The sequence below is a fragment of the Panthera tigris genome, chromosome E2, assembly GCF_018350195.1.
Source record: "Panthera tigris isolate Pti1 chromosome E2, P.tigris_Pti1_mat1.1, whole genome shotgun sequence".
NCBI classification, from domain to species: Eukaryota; Metazoa; Chordata; class Mammalia; order Carnivora; family Felidae; genus Panthera; species Panthera tigris.
The window spans coordinates 48,545,160-48,554,837 of NC_056674.1; the positions used below are offsets into that span (position 1 = coordinate 48,545,160).

Below are 9,678 nucleotides of genomic sequence, written 5' to 3' on the forward strand. Positions count from 1 at the left end.
GTCACATGTCTCAGTGAATTCTAAAGCTTTACACAAAGGTAAGTCCCGTGAAGTTGCTGTAGATGCCAGTTTCTGCATGTTGACAATGCGATAACGTGTAAGAAAACAAAACGACAGCAATTGCCCTTGGACCCCCATAATTCAACCACTCCGAAAAATAAACACAACAGTGTTTTCTTTTTCTTCTGGTTCCTTCCAGTCTTTGTATGCATCAAAGTACGGGTATTTTACATAGTCCTAAACAAAGCACATACGATTTTACACTTGATCTTAGCCAAAAGGCCGAGAAGCGATTACACATACGATTTTAAATTAGACCTTTTTATTATATAGTTAAGTATTTTTTCATGTTGTAATTATTAACTTAATGGCATTATAATACTCCATCAAACTCCTATCACATAAATTACCTGACTCCCCTACATCTTTCACCGTGGGGATATAGGTTATTTCCAATATTTTATCACTAATTCTCAGTGAGCATCTGCATACCACCAAAAATCATCTTTGCTTCCATTTCGCTGTTTGTCTCCTGGCCGCTTGCAGAATATGAACTCTTCAAACAAGAGCAAAGATTTTATCTCTCAGTCACAATTTGTGAGCCTAAAAAAGTTTACGGCACATAATAGCCTCTCAATAAATATTTTTTAATGTGTAGTTGAATAGACTAATAGAGATTTTAGTTCAACATGTATTACTTAAGGACACATTTCTAATAGCAACATTTATGTCAAAATATGTAAATGACTTGAACACTTGCAAGAGAGGAAACTAGTGGTCAGTAAGCATGTGAAAAAGAGCTTGAAATCATTGGTTATTAAGGAAAGGCAAATCATAATCACAACGAAATAGCACTGCACACTGCTAGAATCCATAAAATTAAAGATTAACTTTCTGTGTGTTGGTAAAAATGTGGAATGTTAAAGAAAAAAAATTCAACAACATGGTAAAGTTGGTAAGGCTTAGAGGATAGTTATAGGGACGACTGCAGTGGGATTTTTCAGTGAGGGTGAGATACAGCATGAACAAGAGAAAATTTATAGCCGAGGATGGGGGAAGGAGGGTATGCATGGTCAGTGGATGGAAAATTACCACGAAGAAACATAGAAGAGTAAGGGGAATTCTGGTTAAGTAACCTAACAGGATTCTTGCTGACAAAATGCCAGGATGATCAGACATCACCGAGGGGGATGGTGCAAAGATGAAGACTCTATCAGACATCGAGGGTGACCAGATGCCACCTGTGGGGGTTTCTTGCTAAAACTGGATTTTACCAAGAACTGCGCAGGTAAGTTTAGGAGAAGGTTCAAGAACCCGACTAAAGTCAAGCCAAGAAAGTTAGTCAAGAGCAACTGAAACTCTCATACGCTTCTACAGAAATTGTAAAATGGCACGATTGGTTTGCATGTTTGGCAGTTTCTCAGGAAGTTAAACCTACACCTACTCTTTGACCCCACACATCTCCCAGTTACTATCCAAGAGAAATGGAACATATATCCACAAACAGACTTGTACACAAATGTTTATAACAGACTTAGTCAAAATGGCCCCAAATTGGAAACAACCCAAATGTCCATCAACAGGAGAATGGATAAACTATAGTATGTTTATTCAATGGACTGTTACACGACTCAGCAGTAAAAAGGAATAAACTACACATGATGAAGTAGATGAATTTTAGAGACATTGTGTTGAAGGAAAGCTGTCAGACATGAGAGATGATTGCTGTAGGATCCATTTATATGCAAGTCAAGAATAGGAGAAATGAAATCTATAGTGAGAACAGTCAGAACAGTGGTTGCATCTGGAGCGGGGAAGGTTGAGCAGGACGCAAGAGAACTTCCTGGGTAATAGAAATGTTCTATATCTTGATTGGGGTTCTGGTTACATAGATACATAAATGTGTTAAAACTCATGGAATCGTATATTTAAAATGTGACTTCATTGTACATACATTATACTTTTCAATAACATTGATTTAAAAAACAAAAAAGGAATAAAGTACTGATAATACAACAGAAATGAGAGCTTTGCCGTCTCATAGACATGTTGAGCAAATGAATCCAGACACAAAGTACCTAGTACATGACTCCATTTATATAAGTTCAAAACAGGTATGTATATCTAATCTATAGTGATAGAAATCAGAACAGTGGTTGCTGGGTTTGGGGGCGGTTAGAATGTTTTCTCAGCTCTTCACCACTCATTGAAACGGAGCATGCACATACTGTGCTACAGAAGTGAGAATGTCAAATGCCATATTGTCTTCCCAAGTGACTGATTTAATTCCCAGCAACTATACCACCAATGAGTTGAGACAAACTGCATTGTTAATGAGGAGCCACAACCATGGTGTAACTCTGTGTTGGGCAGCGCAACCCTGGGGGAGACTGCTAATATGTTTTCTGAGGAATAATGTTTCTTCTGTCCTACTATTTTAACAATTGCCTAAAGAAACAAATAGATTTTGAGGCACCCTTTCCTCAGGATTTTTTATCTCAAACATCTACACAGAAAACTCTCATGAAAAGCAAAAGGAGCAACACCATAAGACTCAATTGTAAGTTCTTTGGAGGCAGAGGATCTTGCTTAGAGCCATATTGAAGGCTGGGTGCCCACTGTCCTCTTTTGATTGCTATTTCGTTACAAAGTCTGCTGCTCTAGCATTGGGAGGGTGATTCCTACATTGCTTCCACTGAGACACAATTCGTTGTGCTAAATATGGTCTGTAGGGGAATTGAAGTTAGAATTTTTGCTTGCATTGGATTTGTAGGGTGTTTACTGAAATTTTTCTTTAGTTTACCACCCATATCTATTGGAAGGCTGGTGGGCATTTGTTTAGTCCAGGTGAGTGCTCTTAGGGAGGTCTAGGCTGAGGCTCCAGCTGGAACAATGAAATCAGCCAGGCTGTTTTAGAGCACTTCTGGGCAACAGGGCTCTCTCTTTCCCTTCAGTTAGCATTTATATTCCGAAAGGAGAATATATTATATTCTTCCAGGAAGAAGCCACTGAGAATCCCACTCTTCTCCAGACCAGAGACCAATAGGAAGGGCACATTGTTCTGAAGCTGTGGACTATACAGCCTCCTGCCCTGAGTCAGATTCAACTAGACTGGGCAATGATAACATAATGCATTAACATTTTTTTAAATGCATCCTACAACAATCTACTTGAAACAGCTAAGTAAATTCTCACATTACTATTGTTATCGCCATTTTACAAGTAAGGAAATAGAGGTGCAGGGAAGTCAATTTTTTCAAGACATATGGCCTAGTAAGTGGCAAATCTAGGATTTAAATTCAGGGCAACCCAATTTCAGAAAGCACTGGGCAATAAAACCAAAAACTAAGGGCAGAGTGCAGGGCCAGCGTTCCTGGAACCCCTTCCTGGGGGTACTTTCTAACTGGCCTTTTGGGCCTGGGTGAGCTTGAACTGTATCTTACATGGAATTGCCTGATCACATGATTATTTTGATTTCATCACTAAACAGTGAGTCCTGTGGGCAGGGACCTTATCTGCTTTGCTCACCGGTGGTTCTCCAGCATCTCACCCAGAGCAAGGGCACAGTAAACAGTTGTTGAATTAGGTAGCGAACGAATCAGTGAATGAACTGGTGATCAATAAGTAACCATCTCTCACGGACACGCCTGCCTCTGTGGCATCATCGTTTGTTCTGAGTGAATGGGTGCAGGGACGTGCCCTGCTTGTGCCTGCGGTGGGGGTAAGCCTGCTAGGATGGTGGCTCTGCTCTGGGAACTTCTTTTCTTTCTGCACGTGGGAAGCAAGGGAGGGCAATGGGAGGAGGGATGCTAGAAGGATTCAGAAAATAACAGGAATAATGGCAGGAGCCAGACTAAGTCTGTATTTGGCCCATAAAAGTCTAATGACTATAACAACAAAAAATATGAATGAAAAAATGGGGATAATTAAAAAAAATTTTTTAATGTTTTTATTTATTTCTGAAGGAGAGGGAGAGCACGAGCGGGGGAGAAGTAGAGACAGAAGGAGACATGGAATTTGAAGCAGGCTTCAGGCTCTAAGCTATCAGCACAGAGCCCGACGCAGGGCTCGAACTCACGAACTGTGAGATCGTGACCTGAGCCGAAGTCGGACGCTTAACCGACTGAGCCACCCGGGCGAAAATGGGGATAATTTTAAAAGAAAATTTGTCAAACATATTCCATGTTTTCATTTGTTGACACATTAACAAAGCAGATTTCCCTATAAAACACATCCTGCAGACAGCTAGGAATTCAGTGACTGAGTAAAACCACTTCCCACTCTTACTGTACTTAACTATGAGGGAGACAGGCGCTAAGCAAGCGGTCCCGAACTTAGACATATTTATATATGAGGCAAATACAGCCTAGCAGTTAACAATGTGGCCCTGGAGCCAGACTGCCCAGGTGTGAGGACTGGCTTGCTACTTCCTAGCTGTATGTGGTAGGGCAAATTCCTTAACCTCTCTGCTGTGTCTGTTCCTCATCTGTAAGGTAGGAACAATATTTGTTATGAAGAGTTAATAAGTTAATCCATGCAGACCTTCGTTCTTAAAGATTTTATTTGTTTGTTTGTTTATGGTAGGCTCCACACTCAGCATGGAGCCCAGTGTGGGGCTTGAACTCACAACCCTGAGATCAAGACCTGAGCTGAGGTCACGAGTCAGATGCTTAACCGACTTAAAGATTTTAAGTAATCTCTACCCCCAACGTGGGGCCCAAACTCACAACTCCAAGAGTCACACGCTCCACTGACTGAGCCAGCCAGGTGCCCCAGTTAATCCAAGTAGACCTTTAAAAGGTTACCTGACACAATGTTCATAAAACAACTACAGGGCATGATGGAAGTTAATGACAGGGGAGTGAGGCATGCCTTCCTGAAGACATGGTTTTTACCACTGAAATAGAAAGGACCAGGAAGGGGCAGAAGAAAGGGAAGGATTGGGAGGGGAGTTCCAAGAAGTATAACCATGGCAGCGGATGCAACTGGTCACAGATTGTTGAGGGAGCAACTTGGGGCGAGGCAAGATTCCCCCTCCAGGATCCTCTCCCCAAGCAGGATATCCCAGTCTCCTATGCTCTGAGGGGGGACTTCCAAGAGATCAGGAGTGGAACAGTACATTGGCCCCAGGCAGTGCCCCAGGGTAAAGCAAAAGGAGTGTCCTCTGAGCTCCTTCCATATGGTTCCCTGGCTGCCTGCAGCATTGGAGGGCTCCTGTTTTTAGTTACCTTCTTTTTCCTCATGCTCATCTTAGCCGCAGTGCTGGAGGTGAAAACCTCTCCACTTCAGCCTTAAGTCCTCTTTTCACTTTTGTTTTGGCTTCAAAGTGGGCTAGGGGAGGAAATATGATTTTGAGAAATTAAAGAGGGAATTTACAGGATCACCATCTTTCCTGAGACGTAGCCCAGCACAAGGGCAGATTTCAGTGATAGTGGAGCAGAAAGTATGAGGGAGAAAGTAAGACAAGTGAGGCAGATCGGGAGAGCCTCGTACAAATCATTTTACACAGTTTGGGCTTATCTTAAGAAATATGGAGTGTGTATGAGAGGGGATGATCTTAGGCAGGAGAGTGGGCTCACACTCAAGTATTAGATCATATTGGCTGCCATGTGACAAATGAACTGGAGGAAAACCCAACTGGAGCCAGGAGCACCTGCTGGGAAGTTGATGCAGTAGATATGACAATGGTGATCTAGACCAGGGTGAATTCAAGAAACACCAATTGAACCGTATGAAAGTGCCACTTTTGTAGGTCGACAATGGTCAAACAGCGCATTTCATTTGGTTTAACATGATAGAAGCTAGAATGGATAGCTGTGGTGGATTAAAAATAGACACAGATACTTCAAGCTCCTCCCATCAAGAGATCTTTATTTCCCCCCATCTCTGCACTGGCCTTGTGACTTCTTTGACTAAAAGAATGTGACAGAAGTGCACTGGGGAGTTCTGAGCCACGGCTTCAAGGGAACTCACAGCTTCTCCTCTCCTTTCTTGAAACCCAGACCACCTGCCATGCTATGATGGTGAAAGACTGTGGAGGGGCCCAGCTGTGTCAGCTGAGCCCAGACACCAGCCAGGGACATGCAGCTGCATGAGTGAGCCTGGGAGAGACCAGCAGAGCTACCCAGACTAAGTTGTTTTGAGCCACTGTTTTGGGGCGATGTGTTACATAGCAATGGATGATAGATACAAAAGGACCTTGGGATTATTGGTTGGGGAGCAGGAAGATTCCTGATGAATCCAGATTTCTGGCTTGAGCAATAGACAATTATAGTTCCATTTTGTGAGATCGTTAGAGGGAGAGCCAAAAGCAGAACATGAGTTTTTTGGAGTGATAGTGTTTGGTGGTAGTACAAGATAATGGGTTCAACTTTGGATATGTTGAGTATGGGATTCCTTGAAGATATCCCAAGTGCAAGTGTCCTGTGGGCAGTTGTTTTTGTAACCCTGGAGCTCACAAATTGGGTCTTGGTATAGATTTTGGAGTTGCCAGCAGAAAGCAAGCTAGAGAAGTGAACAAGATTGCCCACAGGAGAGAAAGAGGAAGAAATGACCCCAAACAGTCCTATGAGGAACAGTCACATATAAGAAGTAAATAAAAAAGGAGCCTAACCAGGAGACTGAGAAGTGACCAGAGTGAAGGAAGACCAGTGAGTGTGTGGTGTGTCACTTTAGTCACCAGAAGACTCGTTAAAAGAAGAGATTGTTATGGTGTTAAATGCTGTTGAGTCAGATATAATTAAAAAGTGTTTTCTGAATTAGCAACATGTAGGTCATTGGTGCCCTTGGTGAAGGCTATTCCCAAGGGGCAGTGGAGGCAGAAGGTGGACTGCAGAGAGAGAAGGAATGGGACTCAGTGGGTAGAAGCAACTCCTAGGTTTTTGGCCACCAGGGAAAAATGTAAGGCTGGAGGATAAAGAATAAAGAGAGTTTGAATTTAAATAAGAGATAGGTATAAACAATTGGAAATATCAAGAAGAGTTAATAGATGAACCTTGAAGACATTGTGGTGAAATAAGCGAGTCCCAAAAAGCCAAATACAGTATAACCCTGCTTACATGAAGTACTTAAGAACAGAATCCTAGAAACAGAAAGTGGAATGGTGGTTGTTAGGGGTTAGGGGCAGTGAGTCATGGGGAATTGTTTGTTGGGTATGGTTTCAATTTTGCAGGATCCAAAAGAATTATGGAGATAGGTGGTGCTGATGGTTGCACAACGTTATGAATGTTGTAATACCACTGTACAACTGAAAATAGTTCAGATGGTAAATTTTGTTAGGTGTATCTTACCACTCCACACACAAGGGAAAATTGAGGGGAGAGGGAACCAGCTAATGGGGTGGGAGAGGTTGAAAATATGAGAGGGCGTAGATGGAGCCGGTCCTTAAACAGTCACAGGAGAGGGAATTTGGTGCACTGGTAGAGAAATTTAGACAATAGGGACTTCTCCCATTCTAACAGGAGGGAGAGGGAAGGATAGGTATGATTGGGGGAAGGTCTGGTGGCAGAGGGCTGAGGGCAGTTTTCTGTTGTTTACTCTTGAGTAGGGAGATAATGGGATTGGAAGTTTGAGGTGAGTGGAAGTCTTAAAATGGTCACTGGACAGAGTGGAAGAGTTAACCAGAAAGGACTAATGAACCATGAGGTTAGAGGTACTGTTGATGAAGAGGGGCCAAGTCCCTGCTTGCAAAGGCGACAGGCCTGAAATCCTACATGCTGTGTATGAGACTCAACCCTGATGCATCTGTTTTTTCCAGACCTTCCCTTTGGGTTTCTCCCCAGAGTTATTTTGTACAGTGGATCTTTTAGAGCCACAATCCTTTTTGGAATAACAAGTAGGCATGAAACCCTATCATTCTTCCTCTGTGATATCCCTCCAGTCCCATTTCTTCTTTTGTGCTTTTTCAGTACAACCAATGGTATCCTGGCACTTGCTGTGTGATGGGACCGATGCAATCCTCTTCAAACTGTGTTCTCAGATGCCCGCCTTTTCCAGCTCCAATGTATCCCACGTACGTCTGCTGGACACTCCTCCCAACCCCACCAATTTCATAACTGCCTTTCTGTGATTTAACAACCTTTAATTCACTACTAAACTCAAATACTGTTCAATCAAGTTTTCGTTTTGTATCAAGACTTTTCTCTGCTTATGTGGCAAGTCTGCTGTCCATACTGTATTTCCAGTATGCTAGGTTTATTCTGGAGAAACTTAGTTTTAATATTACTTTCCCCTGCCTAGGGCACTCTGTCACTTTTCTCTCAGAAGCAAACTCCACTCCTTTATGAAATCTTCTCTGGCCTCAGAATTCCTTACCTTCTGAATACTAATGACACTGAAACTGCCTTCATGTTAAATAATAAACAAGATGGAACAAAGGGAGAATACCTGCTTCCAAGACCTATTTGTATTTCTTCCCTAGGACTAGAAAAATTTATGTAAGGACTTTGTACTGGCTGCTGCTTTCTTTCTAATTAGGTAGCCAGTGTTCACTGGTTTACCAGCAGGAAAAAAAGGAATGTGAGGAGCCCTCTGGCAACTGAGTAGGGCCCTTGGCCTATGGAGACATTGCAACTGTTTGTGCTGGAGCAGTGTCAACTCTGAAATGGAACAGTAGTATCAGGTGATGACTAGCCTATGAAATCATAGTTGTCTCCACTTAGACATGATTAATACCACCAACCAAAAACATAATGTCTTCTTATACTCATTAATGTTGTCCTAGTAATGTGTACTTCATAATTAAGTTCAATTAACATCAATAACAAATACATCAACAATTGACTAATTTTTATGCATACAATGAATGACACTCAAAAAAAAAAAAAAAAAGCAATAAAATCCATTGTTTATGGATGATGAACATATCCAGAATCTTCCATTGGGCCAAAAATCTCTTTCTGCTAAGGTTGTTTCTCTATTGTAGGACATATCATTTCATACATGAGAACTTACTAAAATGAGTAAAAGAAACTCTGTGGACTGAAGCTTACCATGGGCTCAGTACATTTTCAACAGATCATTGCTGGCTCAAGATAGCACATGGTCACAGAGGCAGCTGTTGGCCACTGAGCCCTGGAAGCCAAGCTCTGGCAGGGATGAATATGGATTGTGAAGGAATCCATAACAGTGCGTCTTACCTTTTTAAAAGACACTTCTTTGGGAGACCTCTCTGCAGGAAAATGCATTTAAATGCTTCATAGATTCCATGAAACCCATCCAGTGAATTCTTAGGGGTTTGGACCAATTAAGAACTGTTGACCTAGATTTCTACCAGATAACTAGTTACTCCTACTCTTGAATCTGAACCATATCCCTTCCCATTTTGTTTAGATTTAGGGCTACACAGTAGACTGGTTATACATGTTGTGAGAAGGTGGGAAGGAAATCAGCCTGCAGCCTTGTGAGGAGTCTATACTCCTTTAATTATTGCCTTTGTTTTTGTTTCAGGGTTGGTCCACAGCACTGCAGGAGGTGGGAGACATAAAATTTCTTCTTACAAGAAGACTCCCAAGGTTGGTCAGAGTTGGCCAGAAGCCCAGAGAAGACTCTAGAGTCAAATGCCAACTGGGGAAATGTAGTAGGATTAGCAGTCTGTTGGTCTCTGCAGTATCTGTAATGTCAGATTAAAGGAACCATCTGGAGGCTGGCATTGGCCCCTTCCCTTCCCAGGTAACCAAT

General features: G+C 42.1%; 1 pseudogene; it reads right to left on the reverse strand.

Annotated features, from left to right (window-relative positions):
* Positions 1 to 60: 60 nt before the first annotated feature.
* On the reverse strand, positions 61 to 294 carry LOC122234428 (annotated as a pseudogene).
* Positions 295 to 9,678: the final 9,384 nt, after the last annotated feature.